The sequence below is a fragment of the Rhinoderma darwinii genome, chromosome 3 (genome assembly GCF_050947455.1).
Source record: "Rhinoderma darwinii isolate aRhiDar2 chromosome 3, aRhiDar2.hap1, whole genome shotgun sequence".
NCBI classification, from domain to species: Eukaryota; Metazoa; Chordata; class Amphibia; order Anura; family Rhinodermatidae; genus Rhinoderma; species Rhinoderma darwinii.
In genome coordinates this window covers 412,965,586-412,986,554 of record NC_134689.1, presented here as the reverse complement: position 1 = coordinate 412,986,554, position 20,969 = coordinate 412,965,586, and the positions used below count along the sequence as shown (strand labels likewise).

The window sequence follows — 20,969 nt, the reverse complement described above, 5'->3', positions numbered from 1 at the left end:
CAAAATACCTAAAAATTTATAAAATAAATCTTTTTCTGCTAGGCTCCAGGAACTCAACATTTTCCAAAAATTAGGAACATGAGAGACCGTGTGGCCTAATGGATAAGGCATCTGACTTCGAATCAGAAGATTGAGGGTTCGAGTCCCTTCATAAAATAAATCTTTTTCTGCTAGGCTTCATGGTCGCAGATTTTAAGTGCTCTTCAGATGACCTTCTAAGCATTTGAGTCCTTTCCTGGTTGCAACAGCTAAGGTTCAGATGCTTTCTTAATTTGATGACATACTTGGTGTCGTTATAGGCTATATTTCTACATGATTGATAGTGAATATTTTTATATGACTAGTCATTAGTTACCAGAAGTGAGATTTTAATCCATGCCTATATTTATAGACCATAACACACAATATTGTGAAAATATTTATTCTTAAATCTGGGCACTCAGTCATTTTTACTAAATACCCTTAAATATCTAAAAAAAAACAAAAACTTTTTCACTCCTATATTTAAATACCACAACACACAATATTGAGAAAATGTTATCAGAAGTGAGATTTGAATCCATACCTATATTTAAGTACTGTAATACACAATATTAAGAAAATGCTTTTTTTATACATTTGGGCACTCGGTCATTTTTACAAAATACCTAAAAATGTATAAAAAAAATCTTTTTCTGCTAGGCTCCAGGAACTCAACATTTTCCAAAAATCAGGAACATGTGAGACCGTGTGGCCTAATGGATAAGGCGTCTGACTTCGGATCAGAAGATTGAGTGTTCGAGTCCCTTCATGGTTGCAGCTTTTAAGTGCTCTTCAGATGACCTTCTAAGCATTTGAGTCCTTTCCTGGTTGCAACAGCTAAGGTTCAGATGCTTTCTTAATTTGATGACATACTTGGTGTCGTTATAGGCTATATTTCTACATGATTGATAGTGAATATTTTTATATGACTAGTCATTAGTTACCAGAAGTGAGATTTTAATCCATGCCTATATTTATAGACCATAACACACAATATTGTGAAAATATTTATTCTTAAATCTGGGCACACGATCATTTTTACTAAATACCCGTAAATATCTAAAAAAAAACAAAAACTTTTTCACTCCTATATTTAAATACCACAACACACAATATTGAGAAAATGTTATCAGAAGTGAGATTTGAATCCATACCTATATTTAAGTACTGTAATACACAATATTAAGAAAATGTTTTTTTTATAAATTTGGGCACTCGGTCATTTTTACAAAATACCTAAAAATGTATAAAAAAAATCTTTTTCTGCTAGGCTCCAGGAACTCAAAATTTTCCAAAAATCAGGAACATGTGAAACCGTGTGGCCTAATGGATAAGGCGTCTGACTTCGGATCAGAAGATTGAGTGTTCGAGTCCCTTCATGGTTGCAGCTTTTAAGTGCTCTTCAGATGACCTTCTAAGCATTTGAGTCCTTTCCTGGTTGCAACAGTTAAGTTTTAGATGCTTTCTTAATTTGATGACATACTTGGTGTCGTTATAGGCTATATTTCTACATCAATTGATAGTGAATATTTTTATATGGCTAGTCAGCAGTTACCAGAAGTGAGATTTTAATCCATACCTATATTTAAGTACTGTAATACACAATATTAAGAAAATGTTTTTTTTTATAAATTTGGGCACTCGGTCATTTTTACAAAATACCTAAAAATGTATAAAAAAAATCTTTTTCTGCTAGGCTCCAGGAACTCAACATTTTCCAAAAATTAGGAACATGTGAGACCGTGTGGCCTAATGGATAAGGCGTCTGACTTCGGATCAGAAGATTGAGGGTTCGAGTCCCTTCATGGTCGCAGATTTTAAGTGCTCTTCAGATGACCTTCTAAGCATTTGAGTCCTTTCCTGGTTGCAACAGCTAAGGTTCAGATGCTTTCTTAATTTGATGACATACTTGGTGTCGTTATAGGCTATATTTCTACATGATTGATAGTGAATATTTTTATATGACTAGTCATTAGTTACCAGAAGTGAGATTTTAATCCATGCCTATATTTATAGACCATAACACACAATATTGTGAAAATATTTATTCTTAAATCTGGGCACTCAGTCATTTTTACTAAATACCCTTAAATATCTAAAAAAAACAAAAACTTTTTCACTCCTATATTTAAATACCACAACACACAATATTGAGAAAATGTTATCAGAAGTGAGATTTGAATCCATACCTACATTTAAGTACTGTAATACACAATATTAAGAAAATGCTTTTTTTATACATTTGGGCACTCGGTCATTTTTACAAAATACCTAAAAATGTATAAAATAAATCTTTTTCTGCTAGGCTCCAGGAGCTCAACATTTTCCAAAAATTAGGAACATGTGAGACCGTGTGGCCTAATGGATAAGGCGTCTGACTTCGAATCAGAAGATTGAGGGTTCGAGTCCCTTCATGGTCGCAGCTTTTAAGTGCTCTTCAGATGACCTTCTAAGCATTTGAGTTTTTTCCTGGTTGCAACAGCTAAGGTTCAGATGCTTTCTTAATTTGATGACATACTTGGTGTCGTTATAGGCTATATTTCTACATGATTGATAGTGAATATTTTTATATGGCTAGTCATTAGTTACCAGAAGTGAGATTTTAATCCATGCCTATATTTATAGACCATAGCACACAATATTGTGAAAATATTTATTCTTAAATCTGGGCACTCGGTCATTTTGACTAAATACCCGTAAGTATCTAAAAAAAAACAAAACTTTTTCACTCCTACATTTAAATACCACAACACACAATATTGAGAAAATGTTATCAGAAGTGAGATTTGAATCCATACCTACATTTAAGTACTGTAATACACAATATTAAGAAAATGTTTTTTTATACATTTGGGCACTCGGTCATTTTTACAAAATACCTAAAAATGTATAAAATAAATCTTTTTCTGCTAGGCTCCAGGAGCTCAACATTTTCCAAAAATTAGGAACATGTGAGACCGTGTGGCCTAATGGATAAGGCGTCTGACTTCGGATCAGAAGATTGAGGGTTCGAGTCCCTTCATGGTCGCAGATTTTAAGTGCTCTTCAGATGACCTTCTAAGCATTTGAGTCCTTTCCTGGTTGCAACAGCTAAGGTTCAGATGCTTTCTTAATTTGATGACATACTTGGTGTCGTTATAGGCTATATTTCTACATGATTGATAGTGAATATTTTTATATGGCTAGTCATTAGTTACCAGAAGTGAGATTTTAATCCATGCCTATATTTATAGACCATAGCACACAATATTGTGAAAATATTTATTCTTAAATCTGGGCACACGATCATTTTTACTAAATACCCGTAAATATCTAAAAAAAAACAAAAACTTTTTCACTCCTATATTTAAATACCACAACACACAATATTGAGAAAATGTTATCAGAAGTGAGATTTGAATCCATACCTATATTTAAGTACTGTAATACACAATATTAAGAAAATGTTTTTTTTATAAATTTGGGCACTCGGTCATTTTTACAAAATACCTAAAAATGTATAAAAAAAATCTTTTTCTGCTAGGCTCCAGGAACTCAAAATTTTCCAAAAATCAGGAACATGTGAAACCGTGTGGCCTAATGGATAAGGCGTCTGACTTCGGATCAGAAGATTGAGTGTTCGAGTCCCTTCATGGTTGCAGCTTTTAAGTGCTCTTCAGATGACCTTCTAAGCATTTGAGTCCTTTCCTGGTTGCAACAGTTAAGTTTTAGATGCTTTCTTAATTTGATGACATACTTGGTGTCGTTATAGGCTATATTTCTACATGATTGATAGTGAATATTTTTATATGACTAGTCATTAGTTACCAGAAGTGAGATTTTAATCCATGCCTATATTTATAGACCATAACACACAATATTGTGAAAATATTTATTCTTAAATCTGGGCACTCAGTCATTTTTACTAAATACCCTTAAATATCTAAAAAAAACAAAAACTTTTTCACTCCTATATTTAAATACCACAACACACAATATTGAGAAAATGTTATCAGAAGTGAGATTTGAATCCATACCTACATTTAAGTACTGTAATACACAATATTAAGAAAATGCTTTTTTTATACATTTGGGCACTCGGTCATTTTTACAAAATACCTAAAAATGTATAAAATAAATCTTTTTCTGCTAGGCTCCAGGAGCTCAACATTTTCCAAAAATTAGGAACATGTGAGACCGTGTGGCCTAATGGATAAGGCGTCTGACTTCGAATCAGAAGATTGAGGGTTCGAGTCCCTTCATGGTCGCAGCTTTTAAGTGCTCTTCAGATGAACTTCTAAGCATTTGAGTTTTTTCCTGGTTGCAACAGCTAAGGTTCAGATGCTTTCTTAATTTGATGACATACTTGGTGTCGTTATAGGCTATATTTCTACATGATTGATAGTGAATATTTTTATATGGCTAGTCATTAGTTACCAGAAGTGAGATTTTAATCCATGCCTATATTTATAGACCATAGCACACAATATTGTGAAAATATTTATTCTTAAATCTGGGCACTCGGTCATTTTGACTAAATACCCGTAAGTATCTAAAAAAAAAAAAAACTTTTTCACTCCTACATTTAAATACCACAACACACAATATTGAGAAAATGTTATCAGAAGTGAGATTTGAATCCATACCTACATTTAAGTACTGTAATACACAATATTAAGAAAATGTTTTTTTATACATTTGGGCACTCGGTCATTTTTACAAAATACCTAAAAATGTATAAAATAAATCTTTTTCTGCTAGGCTCCAGGAGCTCAACATTTTCCAAAAATTAGGAACATGTGAGACCGTGTGGCCTAATGGATAAGGCGTCTGACTTCGGATCAGAAGATTGAGGGTTCGAGTCCCTTCATGGTCGCAGATTTTAAGTGCTCTTCAGATGACCTTCTAAGCATTTGAGTCCTTTCCTGGTTGCAACAGCTAAGGTTCAGATGCTTTCTTAATTTGATGACATACTTGGTGTCGTTATAGGCTATATTTCTACATGATTGATAGTGAATATTTTTATATGGCTAGTCATTAGTTACCAGAAGTGAGATTTTAATCCATGCCTATATTTATAGACCATAGCACACAATATTGTGAAAATATTTATTCTTAAATCTGGGCACACGATCATTTTTACTAAATACCCGTAAATATCTAAAAAAAAACAAAAACTTTTTCACTCCTATATTTAAATACCACAACACACAATATTGAGAAAATGTTATCAGAAGTGAGATTTGAATCCATACCTATATTTAAGTACTGTAATACACAATATTAAGAAAATGTTTTTTTTATAAATTTGGGCACTCGGTCATTTTTACAAAATACCTAAAAATGTATAAAAAAAATCTTTTTCTGCTAGGCTCCAGGAACTCAAAATTTTCCAAAAATCAGGAACATGTGAAACCGTGTGGCCTAATGGATAAGGCGTCTGACTTCGGATCAGAAGATTGAGTGTTCGAGTCCCTTCATGGTTGCAGCTTTTAAGTGCTCTTCAGATGACCTTCTAAGCATTTGAGTCCTTTCCTGGTTGCAACAGTTAAGTTTTAGATGCTTTCTTAATTTGATGACATACTTGGTGTCGTTATAGGCTATATTTCTACATCAATTGATAGTGAATATTTTTATATGGCTAGTCAGCAGTTACCAGAAGTGAGATTTTAATCCATGCCTATATTTATAGACCATAACACACAATATTGTGAAAATATTTATTCTTAAATCTGGGCACACGATCATTTTTACTAAATACCCGTAAATATCTAAAAAAAAACAAAACTTTTTCACTCCTATATTTAAATACCACAACACACAATATTGAGAAAATGTTATCAGAAGTGAGATTTGAATCCATACCTATATTTAAGTACTGTAATACACAATATTAAGAAAATGTTTTTTTTATAAATTTGGGCACTCGGTCATTTTTACAAAATACCTAAAAATGTATAAAAAAAATCTTTTTCTGCTAGGCTCCAGGAACTCAACTTTTTCCAGAAGATTGAGGTTTCGAGTCCCTTCATGGTCGCAGCTTTTAAGTGCTCTTCAGATGACCTTCTAAGCATTTGAGTCCGTTCCTGGTTGCAACAGCTAAGTTTTAGATGCTTTCTTAATTTGATGACATACTTGGTGTCGTTATAGGCTATATTTCTACATGATTGATAGTGAATATTTTTATATGGCTAGTCAGCAGTTACCAGAAGTGAGATTTTAATCCATGCCTATATTTATAGACAATAACACACAATATTGTGAAAATATTTATTCTTAAATCTGGGCACACGATCATTTTTACTAAATACCCGTAAATATCTAAAAAAAAACAAAACTTTTTCACTCCTATATTTAAATACCACAACACACAATATTGAGAAAATGTTATCAGAAGTGAGATTTGAATCCATACCTATATTTAAGTACTGTAATACACAATATTAAGAAAATGTTTTTTTTATAAATTTGGGCACTCGGTCATTTTTACAAAATACCTAAAAATGTATAAAAAAAATCTTTTTCTGCTAGGCTCCAGGAACTCAACATTTTCCAAAAATTAGGAATATGTGAGACCGTGTGGCCTAATGGATAAGGCGTCTGACTTCGGATCAGAAGATTGAGTGTTCGAGTCCCTTCATGGTTGCAGCTTTTAAGTGCTCTTCAGATGACCTTCTAAGCATTTGAGTCCTTTCCTGGTTGCAACAGCTAAGGTTCAGATGCTTTCTTAATTTGATGACATACTTGGTGTCGTTATAGGCTATATTTCTACATGATTGATAGTGAATATTTTTATATGACTAGTCATTAGTTACCAGAAGTGAGATTTTAATCCATGCCTATATTTATAGACCATAACACACAATATTGTGAAAATATTTATTCTTAAATCTGGGCACACGATCATTTTTACTAAATACCCGTAAATATCTAAAAAAAAACAAAAACTTTTTCACTCCTATATTTAAATACCACAACACACAATATTGAGAAAATGTTATCAGAAGTGAGATTTGAATCCATACCTATATTTAAGTACTGTAATACACAATATTAAGAAAATGTTTTTTTTATAAATTTGGGCACTCGGTCATTTTTACAAAATACCTAAAAATGTATAAAAAAAATCTTTTTCTGCTAGGCTCCAGGAACTCAAAATTTTCCAAAAATCAGGAACATGTGAAACCGTGTGGCCTAATGGATAAGGCGTCTGACTTCGGATCAGAAGATTGAGTGTTCGAGTCCCTTCATGGTTGCAGCTTTTAAGTGCTCTTCAGATGACCTTCTAAGCATTTGAGTCCTTTCCTGGTTGCAACAGTTAAGTTTTAGATGCTTTCTTAATTTGATGACATACTTGGTGTCGTTATAGGCTATATTTCTACATCAATTGATAGTGAATATTTTTATATGGCTAGTCAGCAGTTACCAGAAGTGAGATTTTAATCCATGCCTATATTTATAGACCATAACACACAATATTGTGAAAATATTTATTCTTAAATCTGGGCACACGATCATTTTTACTAAATACCCGTAAATATCTAAAAAAAAACAAAACTTTTTCACTCCTATATTTAAATACCACAACACACAATATTGAGAAAATGTTATCAGAAGTGAGATTTGAATCCATACCTATATTTAAGTACTGTAATACACAATATTAAGAAAATGTTTTTTTTATAAATTTGGGCACTCGGTCATTTTTACAAAATACCTAAAAATGTATAAAAAAAATCTTTTTCTGCTAGGCTCCAGGAACTCAACTTTTTCCAGAAGATTGAGGTTTCGAGTCCCTTCATGGTCGCAGCTTTTAAGTGCTCTTCAGATGACCTTCTAAGCATTTGAGTCCGTTCCTGGTTGCAACAGCTAAGTTTTAGATGCTTTCTTAATTTGATGACATACTTGGTGTCGTTATAGGCTATATTTCTACATGATTGATAGTGAATATTTTTATATGGCTAGTCAGCAGTTACCAGAAGTGAGATTTTAATCCATGCCTATATTTATAGACAATAACACACAATATTGTGAAAATATTTATTCTTAAATCTGGGCACACGATCATTTTTACTAAATACCCGTAAATATCTAAAAAAAAACAAAACTTTTTCACTCCTATATTTAAATACCACAACACACAATATTGAGAAAATGTTATCAGAAGTGAGATTTGAATCCATACCTATATTTAAGTACTGTAATACACAATATTAAGAAAATGTTTTTTTTATAAATTTGGGCACTCGGTCATTTTTACAAAATACCTAAAAATGTATAAAAAAAATCTTTTTCTGCTAGGCTCCAGGAACTCAACATTTTCCAAAAATTAGGAATATGTGAGACCGTGTGGCCTAATGGATAAGGCGTCTGACTTCGGATCAGAAGATTGAGGGTTCAAGTCCCTTCATGGTCGCAGATTTTAAGTGCTCTTCAGATGACCTTCTAAGCATTTGAGTCCTTTCCTGGTTGCAACAGCTAAGGTTCAGATGCTTTCTTAATTTGATGACATACTTGGTGTCGTTATAGGCTATATTTCTACATGATTGATAGTGAATATTTTTATATGGCTAGTCAGCAGTTACCAGAAGTGAGATTTTAATCCATGCCTATATTTATAGACCATAACACACAATATTGTGAAAATATTTATTCTTAAATCTGGGCACTCGGTCATTTTTACTAAATACCCGTAAATATCTAAAAAAAACAAAAACTTTTTCACTCCTATATTTAAATACCACAACACACAATATTGAGAAAATGTTATCAGAAGTGAGATTTGAATCCATACCTACATTTAAGTACTGTAATACACAATATTAAGAAAATGCTTTTTTTATACATTTGGGCACTCGGTCATTTTTACAAAATACCTAAAAATGTATAAAATAAATCTTTTTCTGCTAGGCTCCAGGAGCTCAACATTTTCCAAAAATTAGGAATATGTGAGACCGTGTGGCCTAATGGATAAGGCGTCTGACTTCGGATCAGAAGATTGAGGGTTCAAGTCCCTTCATGGTTGCAGATTTTAAGTGCTCTTCAGATGACCTTCTAAGCATTTGAGTCCTTTCCTGGTTGCAACAGCTAAGGTTCAGATGCTTTCTTAATTTGATGACATACTTGGTGTCGTTATAGGCTATATTTCTACATGATTGATAGTGAATATTTTTATATGACTAGTCATTAGTTACCAGAAGTGAGATTTTAATCCATGCCTATATTTATAGACCATAACACACAATATTGTGAAAATATTTATTCTTAAATCTGGGCACTCAGTCATTTTTACTAAATACCCTTAAATATCTAAAAAAAACAAAAACTTTTTCACTCCTATATTTAAATACCACAACACACAATATTGAGAAAATGTTATCAGAAGTGAGATTTGAATCCATACCTATATTTAAGTACTGTAATACACAATATTAAGAAAATGCTTTTTTTATACATTTGGGCACTCGGTCATTTTTACAAAATACCTAAAAATGTATAAAATAAATCTTTTTCTGCTAGGCTCCAGGAGCTCAACATTTTCCAAAAATTAGGAACATGTGAGACCGTGTGGCCTAATGGATAAGGCGTCTGACTTCGGATCAGAAGATTGAGGGTTCGAGTCCCTTCATGGTCGCAGATTTTAAGTGCTCTTCAGATGACCTTCTAAGCATTTGAGTCCTTTCCTGGTTGCAACAGCTAAGGTTCAGATGCTTTCTTAATTTGATGACATACTTGGTGTCGTTATAGGCTATATTTCTACATGATTGATAGTGAATATTTTATATGACTAGTCATTAGTTACCAGAAGTGAGATTTTAATCCATGCCTATATTTATAGACCATAGCACACAATATTGTGAAAATATTTATTCTTAAATCTGGGCACTCGGTCATTTTGACTAAATACCCGTAAGTATCTAAAAAAAAAAAAAACTTTTTCACTCCTACATTTAAATACCACAACACACAATATTGAGAAAATGTTATCAGAAGTGAGATTTGAATCCATACCTACATTTAAGTACTGTAATACACAATATTAAGAAAATGTTTTTTTATACATTTGGGCACTCGGTCATTTTTACAAAATACCTAAAAATGTATAAAAAAAATCTTTTTCTGCTAGGCTCCAGGAACTCAACATTTTCCAAAAATTAGGAATATGTGAGACCGTGTGGCCTAATGGATAAGGCGTCTGACTTCGGATCAGAAGATTGAGGGTTCAAGTCCCTTCATGGTTGCAGATTTTAAGTGCTCTTCAGATGACCTTCTAAGCATTTGAGTCCTTTCCTGGTTGCAACAGCTAAGGTTCAGATGCTTTCTTAATTTGATGACATACTTGGTGTCGTTATAGGCTATATTTCTACATGATTGATAGTGAATATTTTTATATGACTAGTCATTAGTTACCAGAAGTGAGATTTTAATCCATGCCTATATTTATAGACCATAACACACAATATTGTGAAAATATTTATTCTTAAATCTGGGCACTCAGTCATTTTTACTAAATACCCTTAAATATCTAAAAAAAACAAAAACTTTTTCACTCCTATATTTAAATACCACAACACACAATATTGAGAAAATGTTATCAGAAGTGAGATTTGAATCCATACCTATATTTAAGTACTGTAATACACAATATTAAGAAAATGCTTTTTTTATACATTTGGGCACTCGGTCATTTTTACAAAATACCTAAAAATGTATAAAATAAATCTTTTTCTGCTAGGCTCCAGGAGCTCAACATTTTCCAAAAATTAGGAACATGTGAGACCGTGTGGCCTAATGGATAAGGCGTCTGACTTCGGATCAGAAGATTGAGGGTTCGAGTCCCTTCATGGTCGCAGATTTTAAGTGCTCTTCAGATGACCTTCTAAGCATTTGAGTCCTTTCCTGGTTGCAACAGCTAAGGTTCAGATGCTTTCTTAATTTGATGACATACTTGGTGTCGTTATAGGCTATATTTCTACATGATTGATAGTGAATATTTTATATGACTAGTCATTAGTTACCAGAAGTGAGATTTTAATCCATGCCTATATTTATAGACCATAGCACACAATATTGTGAAAATATTTATTCTTAAATCTGGGCACTCGGTCATTTTTACTAAATACCCGTAAATATCTAAAAAAAACAAAAACTTTTTCACTCCTATATTTAAATACCACAACACACAATATTGAGAAAATGTTATCAGAAGTGAGATTTGAATCCATACCTACATTTAAGTACTGTAATACACAATATTAAGAAAATGTTTTTTTATAAATTTGGGCACTCGGTCATTTTTACAAAATACCTAAAAATGTATAAAATAAATCTTTTTCTGCTAGGCTCCAGGAACTCAACATTTTCCAAAAATTAGGAACATGAGAGACCGTGTGGCCTAATGGATAAGGCGTCTGACTTTGGATCAGAAGATTGAGGGTTCGAGTCCCTTCATGGTTGCAGCTTTTAAGTGCTCTTCAGATAACCTTCTAAGCATTTGAGTCCTTTCCTGGTTGCACCAGCTAAGGTTCAGATGCTTTCTTAATTTGATGACATACTTGGTGTCGTTATAGGCTATATTTCTACATGATTGATAGTGAATATTTTTATATGGCTAGTCAGCAGTTACCAGAAGTGAGATTTTAATCCATGCCTATATTCATAGACCATAACACACAATATTGTGAAAATATTTATTCTTAAATCTGGGCACTCGGTCATTTTTACAAAATACCTAAAAATGTATAAAAAAAATCTTTTTCTGCTAGGCTCCAGGAACTCAACATTTTCCAAAAATTAGGAATATGTGAGACCGTGTGGCCTAATGGATAAGGCGTCTGACTTCGGATCAGAAGATTGAGGGTTCAAGTCCCTTCATGGTTGCAGATTTTAAGTGCTCTTCAGATGACCTTCTAAGCATTTGAGTCCTTTCCTGGTTGCAACAGCTAAGGTTCAGATGCTTTCTTAATTTGATGACATACTTGGTGTCGTTATAGGCTATATTTCTACATGATTGATAGTGAATATTTTTATATGACTAGTCATTAGTTACCAGAAGTGAGATTTTAATCCATGCCTATATTTATAGACCATAACACACAATATTGTGAAAATATTTATTCTTAAATCTGGGCACTCAGTCATTTTTACTAAATACCCTTAAATATCTAAAAAAAACAAAAACTTTTTCACTCCTATATTTAAATACCACAACACACAATATTGAGAAAATGTTATCAGAAGTGAGATTTGAATCCATACCTATATTTAAGTACTGTAATACACAATATTAAGAAAATGCTTTTTTTATACATTTGGGCACTCGGTCATTTTTACAAAATACCTAAAAATGTATAAAATAAATCTTTTTCTGCTAGGCTCCAGGAGCTCAACATTTTCCAAAAATTAGGAACATGTGAGACCGTGTGGCCTAATGGATAAGGCGTCTGACTTCGGATCAGAAGATTGAGGGTTCGAGTCCCTTCATGGTCGCAGATTTTAAGTGCTCTTCAGATGACCTTCTAAGCATTTGAGTCCTTTCCTGGTTGCAACAGCTAAGGTTCAGATGCTTTCTTAATTTGATGACATACTTGGTGTCGTTATAGGCTATATTTCTACATGATTGATAGTGAATATTTTATATGACTAGTCATTAGTTACCAGAAGTGAGATTTTAATCCATGCCTATATTTATAGACCATAGCACACAATATTGTGAAAATATTTATTCTTAAATCTGGGCACTCGGTCATTTTGACTAAATACCCGTAAGTATCTAAAAAAAAAAAAAACTTTTTCACTCCTACATTTAAATACCACAACACACAATATTGAGAAAATGTTATCAGAAGTGAGATTTGAATCCATACCTACATTTAAGTACTGTAATACACAATATTAAGAAAATGTTTTTTTATACATTTGGGCACTCGGTCATTTTTACAAAATACCTAAAAATGTATAAAATAAATCTTTTTCTGCTAGGCTCCAGGAACTCAACATTTTCCAAAAATTAGGAATATGTGAGACCGTGTGGCCTAATGGATAAGGCGTCTGACTTCGGATCAGAAGATTGAGGGTTCAAGTCCCTTCATGGTCGCAGATTTTAAGTGCTCTTCAGATGACCTTCTAAGCATTTGAGTCCTTTCCTGGTTGCAACAGCTAAGGTTCAGATGCTTTCTTAATTTGATGACATACTTGGTGTCGTTATAGGCTATATTTCTACATGATTGATAGTGAATATTTTATATGACTAGTCATTAGTTACCAGAAGTGAGATTTTAATCCATGCCTATATTTATAGACCATAACACACAATATTGTGAAAATATTTATTCTTAAATCTGGGCACTCAGTCATTTTTACTAAATACCCTTAAATATCTAAAAAAAACAAAAACTTTTTCACTCCTATATTTAAATACCACAACACACAATATTGAGAAAATGTTATCAGAAGTGAGATTTGAATCCATACCTATATTTAAGTACTGTAATACACAATATTAAGAAAATGCTTTTTTTATACATTTGGGCACTCGGTCATTTTTACAAAATACCTAAAAATGTATAAAATAAATCTTTTTCTGCTAGGCTCCAGGAGCTCAACATTTTCCAAAAATTAGGAACATGAGAGACCGTGTGGCCTAATGGATAAGGCGTCTGACTTTGGATCAGAAGATTGAGGGTTCGAGTCCCTTCATGGTTGCAGCTTTTAAGTGCTCTTCAGATAACCTTCTAAGCATTTGAGTCCTTTCCTGGTTGCACCAGCTAAGGTTCAGATGCTTTCTTAATTTGATGACATACTTGGTGTCGTTATAGGCTATATTTCTACATGATTGATAGTGAATATTTTTATATGGCTAGTCAGCAGTTACCAGAAGTGAGATTTTAATCCATGCCTATATTCATAGACCATAACACACAATATTGTGAAAATATTTATTCTTAAATCTGGGCACTCGGTCATTTTTACAAAATACCTAAAAATGTATAAAAAAAATCTTTTTCTGCTAGGCTCCAGGAACTCAACATTTTCCAAAAATTAGGAATATGTGAGACCGTGTGGCCTAATGGATAAGGCGTCTGACTTCGGATCAGAAGATTGAGGGTTCAAGTCCCTTCATGGTTGCAGATTTTAAGTGCTCTTCAGATGACCTTCTAAGCATCTGAGTCCTTTCCTGGTTGCAACAGCTAAGGTTCAGATGCTTTCTTAATTTGATGACATACTTGGTGTCGTTATAGGCTATATTTCTACATGATTGATAGTGAATATTTTTATATGACTAGTCATTAGTTACCAGAAGTGAGATTTTAATCCATGCCTATATTTATAGACCATAACACACAATATTGTGAAAATATTTATTCTTAAATCTGGGCACTCAGTCATTTTTACTAAATACCCTTAAATATCTAAAAAAAACAAAAACTTTTTCACTCCTATATTTAAATACCACAACACACAATATTGAGAAAATGTTATCAGAAGTGAGATTTGAATCCATACCTATATTTAAGTACTGTAATACACAATATTAAGAAAATGCTTTTTTTATACATTTGGGCACTCGGTCATTTTTACAAAATACCTAAAAATGTATAAAATAAATCTTTTTCTGCTAGGCTCCAGGAGCTCAACATTTTCCAAAAATTAGGAACATGTGAGACCGTGTGGCCTAATGGATAAGGCGTCTGACTTCGGATCAGAAGATTGAGGGTTCGAGTCCCTTCATGGTCGCAGATTTTAAGTGCTCTTCAGATGACCTTCTAAGCATTTGAGTCCTTTCCTGGTTGCAACAGCTAAGGTTCAGATGCTTTCTTAATTTGATGACATACTTGGTGTCGTTATAGGCTATATTTCTACATGATTGATAGTGAATATTTTATATGACTAGTCATTAGTTACCAGAAGTGAGATTTTAATCCATGCCTATATTTATAGACCATAGCACACAATATTGTGAAAATATTTATTCTTAAATCTGGGCACTCGGTCATTTTGACTAAATACCCGTAAGTATCTAAAAAAAACAAAAACTTTTTCACTCCTACATTTAAATACCACAACACACAATATTGAGAAAATGTTATCAGAAGTGAGATTTGAATCCATACCTACATTTAAGTACTGTAATACACAATATTAAGAAAATGTTTTTTTATACATTTGGGCACTCGGTCATTTTTACAAAATACCTAAAAATGTATAAAATAAATCTTTTTCTGCTAGGCTCCAGGAACTCAACATTTTCCAAAAATTAGGAATATGTGAGACCGTGTGGCCTAATGGATAAGGCGTCTGACTTCGGATCAGAAGATTGAGGGTTCAAGTCCCTTCATGGTCGCAGATTTTAAGTGCTCTTCAGATGACCTTCTAAGCATTTGAGTCCTTTCCTGGTTGCAACAGCTAAGGTTCAGATGCTTTCTTAATTTGATGACATACTTGGTGTCGTTATAGGCTATATTTCTACATGATTGATAGTGAATATTTTATATGACTAGTCATTAGTTACCAGAAGTGAGATTTTAATCCATGCCTATATTTATAGACCATAACACACAATATTGTGAAAATATTTATTCTTAAATCTGGGCACTCAGTCATTTTTACTAAATACCCTTAAATATCTAAAAAAAACAAAAACTTTTTCACTCCTATATTTAAATACCACAACACACAATATTGAGAAAATGTTATCAGAAGTGAGATTTGAATCCATACCTATATTTAAGTACTGTAATACACAATATTAAGAAAATGCTTTTTTTATACATTTGGGCACTCGGTCATTTTTACAAAATACCTAAAAATGTATAAAATAAATCTTTTTCTGCTAGGCTCCAGGAGCTCAACATTTTCCAAAAATTAGGAACATGTGAGACCGTGTGGCCTAATGGATAAGGCGTCTGACTTCGAATCAGAAGATAGACCATAACACACAATATTGTGAAAATATTTATTCTTAAATCTGGGCACTCGGTCATTTTTACAAAATACCTAAAAATGTATAAAATAAATCTTTTTCTGCTAGGCTCCAGGAGCTCAACATTTTCCAAAAATTAGGAACATGTGAGACCGTGTGGCCTAATGGATAAGGCGTCTGACTTCGAATCAGAAGATAGACCATAACACACAATATTGTGAAAATATTTATTCTTAAATCTGGGCACTCGGTCATTTTTACAAAATACCTAAAAATTTATAAAATAAATCTTTTTCTGCTAGGCTCCAGGAACTCAACATTTTCCAAAAATTAGGAACATGAGAGACCGTGTGGCCTAATGGATAAGGCATCTGACTTCGAATCAGAAGATTGAGGGTTCGAGTCCCTTCATAAAATAAATCTTTTTCTGCTAGGCTTCATGGTCGCAGATTTTAAGTGCTCTTCAGATGACCTTCTAAGCATTTGAGTCCTTTCCTGGTTGCAACAGCTAAGGTTCAGATGCTTTCTTAATTTGATGACATACTTGGTGTCGTTATAGGCTATATTTCTACATGATTGATAGTGAATATTTTTATATGACTAGTCATTAGTTACCAGAAGTGAGATTTTAATCCATGCCTATATTTATAGACCATAACACACAATATTGTGAAAATATTTATTCTTAAATCTGGGCACTCAGTCATTTTTACTAAATACCCTTAAATATCTAAAAAAAAACAAAAACTTTTTCACTCCTATATTTAAATACCACAACACACAATATTGAGAAAATGTTATCAGAAGTGAGATTTGAATCCATACCTATATTTAAGTACTGTAATACACAATATTAAGAAAATGCTTTTTTTATACATTTGGGCACTCGGTCATTTTTACAAAATACCTAAAAATGTATAAAAAAAATCTTTTTCTGCTAGGCTCCAGGAACTCAACATTTTCCAAAAATCAGGAACATGTGAGACCGTGTGGCCTAATGGATAAGGCGTCTGACTTCGGATCAGAAGATTGAGTGTTCGAGTCCCTTCATGGTTGCAGCTTTTAAGTGCTCTTCAGATGACCTTCTAAGCATTTGAGTCCTTTCCTGGTTGCAACAGCTAAGGTTCAGATGCTTTCTTAATTTGATGACATACTTGGTGTCGTTATAGGCTATATTTCTACATGATTGATAGTGAATATTTTTATATGACTAGTCATTAGTTACCAGAAGTGAGATTTTAATCCATGCCTATATTTATAGACCATAACACACAATATTGTGAAAATATTTATTCTTAAATCTGGGCACACGATCATTTTTACTAAATACCCGTAAATATCTAAAAAAAAACAAAAACTTTTTCACTCCTATATTTAAATACCACAACACACAATATTGAGAAAATGTTATCAGAAGTGAGATTTGAATCCATACCTATATTTAAGTACTGTAATACACAATATTAAGAAAATGTTTTTTTTATAAATTTGGGCACTCGGTCATTTTTACAAAATACCTAAAAATGTATAAAAAAAATCTTTTTCTGCTAGGCTCCAGGAACTCAAAATTTTCCAAAAATCAGGAACATGTGAAACCGTGTGGCCTAATGGATAAGGCGTCTGACTTCGGATCAGAAGATTGAGTGTTCGAGTCCCTTCATGGTTGCAGCTTTTAAGTGCTCTTCAGATGACCTTCTAAGCATTTGAGTCCTTTCCTGGTTGCAACAGTTAAGTTTTAGATGCTTTCTTAATTTGATGACATACTTGGTGTCGTTATAGGCTATATTTCTACATCAATTGATAGTGAATATTTTTATATGGCTAGTCAGCAGTTACCAGAAGTGAGATTTTAATCCATACCTATATTTAAGTACTGTAATACACAATATTAAGAAAATGTTTTTTTTTATAAATTTGGGCACTCGGTCATTTTTACAAAATACCTAAAAATGTATAAAAAAAATCTTTTTCTGCTAGGCTCCAGGAACTCAACATTTTCCAAAAATTAGGAACATGTGAGACCGTGTGGCCTAATGGATAAGGCGTCTGACTTCGGATCAGAAGATTGAGGGTTCGAGTCCCTTCATGGTCGCAGATTTTAAGTGCTCTTCAGATGACCTTCTAAGCATTTGAGTCCTTTCCTGGTTGCAACAGCTAAGGTTCAGATGCTTTCTTAATTTGATGACATACTTGGTGTCGTTATAGGCTATATTTCTACATGATTGATAGTGAATATTTTTATATGACTAGTCATTAGTTACCAGAAGTGAGATTTTAATCCATGCCTATATTTATAGACCATAACACACAATATTGTGAAAATATTTATTCTTAAATCTGGGCACTCAGTCATTTTTACTAAATACCCTTAAATATCTAAAAAAAACAAAAACTTTTTCACTCCTATATTTAAATACCACAACACACAATATTGAGAAAATGTTATCAGAAGTGAGATTTGAATCCATACCTACATTTAAGTACTGTAATACACAATATTAAGAAAATGCTTTTTTTATACATTTGGGCACTCGGTCATTTTTACAAAATACCTAAAAATGTATAAAATAAATCTTTTTCTGCTAGGCTCCAGGAGCTCAACATTTTCCAAAAATTAGGAACATGTGAGACCGTGTGGCCTAATGGATAAGGCGTCTGACTTCGAATCAGAAGATTGAGGGTTCGAGTCCCTTCATGGTCGCAGCTTTTAAGTGCTCTTCAGATGACCTTCTAAGCATTTGAGTTTTTTCCTGGTTGCAACAGCTAAGGTTCAGATGCTTTCTTAATTTGATGACATACTTGGTGTCGTTATAGGCTATATTTCTACATGATTGATAGTGAATATTTTTATATGGCTAGTCATTAGTTACCAGAAGTGAGATTTTAATCCATGCCTATATTTATAGACCATAGCACACAATATTGTGAAAATATTTATTCTTAAATCTGGGCACTCGGTCATTTTGACTAAATACCCGTAAGTATCTAAAAAAAAACAAAACTTTTTCACTCCTACATTTAAATACCACAACACACAATATTGAGAAAATGTTATCAGAAGTGAGATTTGAATCCATACCTACATTTAAGTACTGTAATACACAATATTAAGAAAATGTTTTTTTATACATTTGGGCACTCGGTCATTTTTACAAAATACCTAAAAATGTATAAAATAAATCTTTTTCTGCTAGGCTCCAGGAGCTCAACATTTTCCAAAAATTAGGAACATGTGAGACCGTGTGGCCTAATGGATAAGGCGTCTGACTTCGGATCAGAAGATTGAGGGTTCGAGTCCCTTCATGGTCGCAGATTTTAAGTGCTCTTCAGATGACCTTCTAAGCATTTGAGTCCTTTCCTGGTTGCAACAGCTAAGGTTCAGATGCTTTCTTAATTTGATGACATACTTGGTGTCGTTATAGGCTATATTTCTACATGATTGATAGTGAATATTTTTATATGGCTAGTCATTAGTTACCAGAAGTGAGATTTTAATCCATGCCTATATTTATAGACCATAGCACACAATATTGTGAAAATATTTATTCTTAAATCTGGGCACACGATCATTTTTACTAAATACCCGTAAATATCTAAAAAAAAACAAAAACTTTTTCACTCCTATATTTAAATACCACAACACACAATATTGAGAAAATGTTATCAGAAGTGAGATTTGAATCCATACCTATATTTAAGTACTGTAATACACAATATTAAGAAAATGTTTTTTTTATAAATTTGGGCACTCGGTCATTTTTACAAAATACCTAAAAATGTATAAAAAAAATCTTTTTCTGCTAGGCTCCAGGAACTCAAAATTTTCCAAAAATCAGGAACATGTGAAACCGTGTGGCCTAATGGATAAGGCGTCTGACTTCGGATCAGAAGATTGAGTGTTCGAGTCCCTTCATGGTTGCAGCTTTTAAGTGCTCTTCAGATGACCTTCTAAGCATTTGAGTCCTTTCCTGGTTGCAACAGTTAAGTTTTAGATGCTTTCTTAATTTGATGACATACTTGGTGTCGTTATAGGCTATATTTCTACATGATTGATAGTGAATATTTTTATATGACTAGTCATTAGTTACCAGAAGTGAGATTTTAATCCATGCCTATATTTATAGACCATAACACACAATATTGTGAAAATATTTATTCTTAAATCTGGGCACTCAGTCATTTTTACTAAATACCCTTAAATATCTAAAAAAAACAAAAACTTTTTCACTCCTATATTTAAATACCACAACACACAATATTGAGAAAATGTTATCAGAAGTGAGATTTGAATCCATACCTACATTTAAGTACTGTAATACACAATATTAAGAAAATGCTTTTTTTATACATTTGGGCACTCGGTCATTTTTACAAAATACCTAAAAATGTATAAAATAAATCTTTTTCTGCTAGGCTCCAGGAGCTCAACATTTTCCAAAAATTAGGAACATGTGAGACCGTGTGGCCTAATGGATAAGGCGTCTGACTTCGAATCAGAAGATTGAGGGTTCGAGTCCCTTCATGGTCGCAGCTTTTAAGTGCTCTTCAGATGAACTTCTAAGCATTTGAGTTTTTTCCTGGTTGCAACAGCTAAGGTTCAGATGCTTTCTTAATTTGATGACATACTTGGTGTCGTTATAGGCTATATTTCTACATGATTGATAGTGAATATTTTTATATGGCTAGTCATTAGTTACCAGAAGTGAGATTTTAATCCATGCCTATATTTATAGACCATAGCACACAATATTGTGAAAATATTTATTCTTAAATCTGGGCACTCGGTCATTTTGACTAAATACCCGTAAGTATCTAAAAAAAAAAAAAACTTTTTCACTCCTACATTTAAATACCACAACACACAATATTGAGAAAATGTTATCAGAAGTGAGATTTGAATCCATACCTACATTTAAGTACTGTAATACACAATATTAAGAAAATGTTTTTTTATACATTTGGGCACTCGGTCATTTTTACAAAATACCTAAAAATGTATAAAATAAATCTTTTTCTGCTAGGCTCCAGGAGCTCAACATTTTCCAAA

The 20,969-nt window shown here is 32.8% G+C and overlaps 22 non-coding genes across 22 annotated transcripts; all 22 read left to right on the top strand.

Annotated features, from left to right (window-relative positions):
- Positions 1 to 1,759: 1,759 nt before the first annotated feature.
- Positions 1,760 to 1,832, top strand: TRNAR-UCG (transfer RNA arginine (anticodon UCG)). The gene has a single exon. It is a non-coding gene; the product is annotated as a tRNA-Arg (tRNA).
- Positions 1,833 to 2,368: 536 nt separating this feature from the next.
- Positions 2,369 to 2,441, top strand: TRNAR-UCG (transfer RNA arginine (anticodon UCG)). The gene has a single exon. It is a non-coding gene; the product is annotated as a tRNA-Arg (tRNA).
- Positions 2,442 to 2,976: 535 nt separating this feature from the next.
- Positions 2,977 to 3,049, top strand: TRNAR-UCG (transfer RNA arginine (anticodon UCG)). The gene has a single exon. It is a non-coding gene; the product is annotated as a tRNA-Arg (tRNA).
- A 1,146-nt stretch (positions 3,050 to 4,195) lies between these two features.
- Positions 4,196 to 4,268, top strand: TRNAR-UCG (transfer RNA arginine (anticodon UCG)). The gene has a single exon. It is a non-coding gene; the product is annotated as a tRNA-Arg (tRNA).
- A 535-nt stretch (positions 4,269 to 4,803) lies between these two features.
- On the top strand, positions 4,804 to 4,876 carry TRNAR-UCG (transfer RNA arginine (anticodon UCG)). The gene has a single exon. It is a non-coding gene; the product is annotated as a tRNA-Arg (tRNA).
- Positions 4,877 to 8,343: 3,467 nt separating this feature from the next.
- TRNAR-UCG (transfer RNA arginine (anticodon UCG)) lies at positions 8,344 to 8,416 on the top strand. Its single transcript has one exon. It is a non-coding gene; the product is annotated as a tRNA-Arg (tRNA).
- Positions 8,417 to 8,952: 536 nt separating this feature from the next.
- Positions 8,953 to 9,025, top strand: TRNAR-UCG (transfer RNA arginine (anticodon UCG)). Its single transcript has one exon. It is a non-coding gene; the product is annotated as a tRNA-Arg (tRNA).
- Positions 9,026 to 9,561: 536 nt separating this feature from the next.
- On the top strand, positions 9,562 to 9,634 carry TRNAR-UCG (transfer RNA arginine (anticodon UCG)). The gene has a single exon. It is a non-coding gene; the product is annotated as a tRNA-Arg (tRNA).
- A 534-nt stretch (positions 9,635 to 10,168) lies between these two features.
- On the top strand, positions 10,169 to 10,241 carry TRNAR-UCG (transfer RNA arginine (anticodon UCG)). Its single transcript has one exon. It is a non-coding gene; the product is annotated as a tRNA-Arg (tRNA).
- A 536-nt stretch (positions 10,242 to 10,777) lies between these two features.
- TRNAR-UCG (transfer RNA arginine (anticodon UCG)) lies at positions 10,778 to 10,850 on the top strand. Its single transcript has one exon. It is a non-coding gene; the product is annotated as a tRNA-Arg (tRNA).
- A 534-nt stretch (positions 10,851 to 11,384) lies between these two features.
- TRNAQ-UUG (transfer RNA glutamine (anticodon UUG)) lies at positions 11,385 to 11,457 on the top strand. The gene has a single exon. It is a non-coding gene; the product is annotated as a tRNA-Gln (tRNA).
- Positions 11,458 to 11,807: 350 nt separating this feature from the next.
- On the top strand, positions 11,808 to 11,880 carry TRNAR-UCG (transfer RNA arginine (anticodon UCG)). The gene has a single exon. It is a non-coding gene; the product is annotated as a tRNA-Arg (tRNA).
- A 536-nt stretch (positions 11,881 to 12,416) lies between these two features.
- On the top strand, positions 12,417 to 12,489 carry TRNAR-UCG (transfer RNA arginine (anticodon UCG)). Its single transcript has one exon. It is a non-coding gene; the product is annotated as a tRNA-Arg (tRNA).
- Positions 12,490 to 13,023: 534 nt separating this feature from the next.
- Positions 13,024 to 13,096, top strand: TRNAR-UCG (transfer RNA arginine (anticodon UCG)). Its single transcript has one exon. It is a non-coding gene; the product is annotated as a tRNA-Arg (tRNA).
- Positions 13,097 to 13,631: 535 nt separating this feature from the next.
- TRNAQ-UUG (transfer RNA glutamine (anticodon UUG)) lies at positions 13,632 to 13,704 on the top strand. Its single transcript has one exon. It is a non-coding gene; the product is annotated as a tRNA-Gln (tRNA).
- A 350-nt stretch (positions 13,705 to 14,054) lies between these two features.
- Positions 14,055 to 14,127, top strand: TRNAR-UCG (transfer RNA arginine (anticodon UCG)). The gene has a single exon. It is a non-coding gene; the product is annotated as a tRNA-Arg (tRNA).
- A 536-nt stretch (positions 14,128 to 14,663) lies between these two features.
- Positions 14,664 to 14,736, top strand: TRNAR-UCG (transfer RNA arginine (anticodon UCG)). Its single transcript has one exon. It is a non-coding gene; the product is annotated as a tRNA-Arg (tRNA).
- A 534-nt stretch (positions 14,737 to 15,270) lies between these two features.
- Positions 15,271 to 15,343, top strand: TRNAR-UCG (transfer RNA arginine (anticodon UCG)). Its single transcript has one exon. It is a non-coding gene; the product is annotated as a tRNA-Arg (tRNA).
- A 2,598-nt stretch (positions 15,344 to 17,941) lies between these two features.
- Positions 17,942 to 18,014, top strand: TRNAR-UCG (transfer RNA arginine (anticodon UCG)). Its single transcript has one exon. It is a non-coding gene; the product is annotated as a tRNA-Arg (tRNA).
- Positions 18,015 to 18,550: 536 nt separating this feature from the next.
- TRNAR-UCG (transfer RNA arginine (anticodon UCG)) lies at positions 18,551 to 18,623 on the top strand. The gene has a single exon. It is a non-coding gene; the product is annotated as a tRNA-Arg (tRNA).
- A 535-nt stretch (positions 18,624 to 19,158) lies between these two features.
- On the top strand, positions 19,159 to 19,231 carry TRNAR-UCG (transfer RNA arginine (anticodon UCG)). The gene has a single exon. It is a non-coding gene; the product is annotated as a tRNA-Arg (tRNA).
- A 1,146-nt stretch (positions 19,232 to 20,377) lies between these two features.
- On the top strand, positions 20,378 to 20,450 carry TRNAR-UCG (transfer RNA arginine (anticodon UCG)). Its single transcript has one exon. It is a non-coding gene; the product is annotated as a tRNA-Arg (tRNA).
- The last annotated feature ends 519 nt before the right edge of the window (positions 20,451 to 20,969 follow it).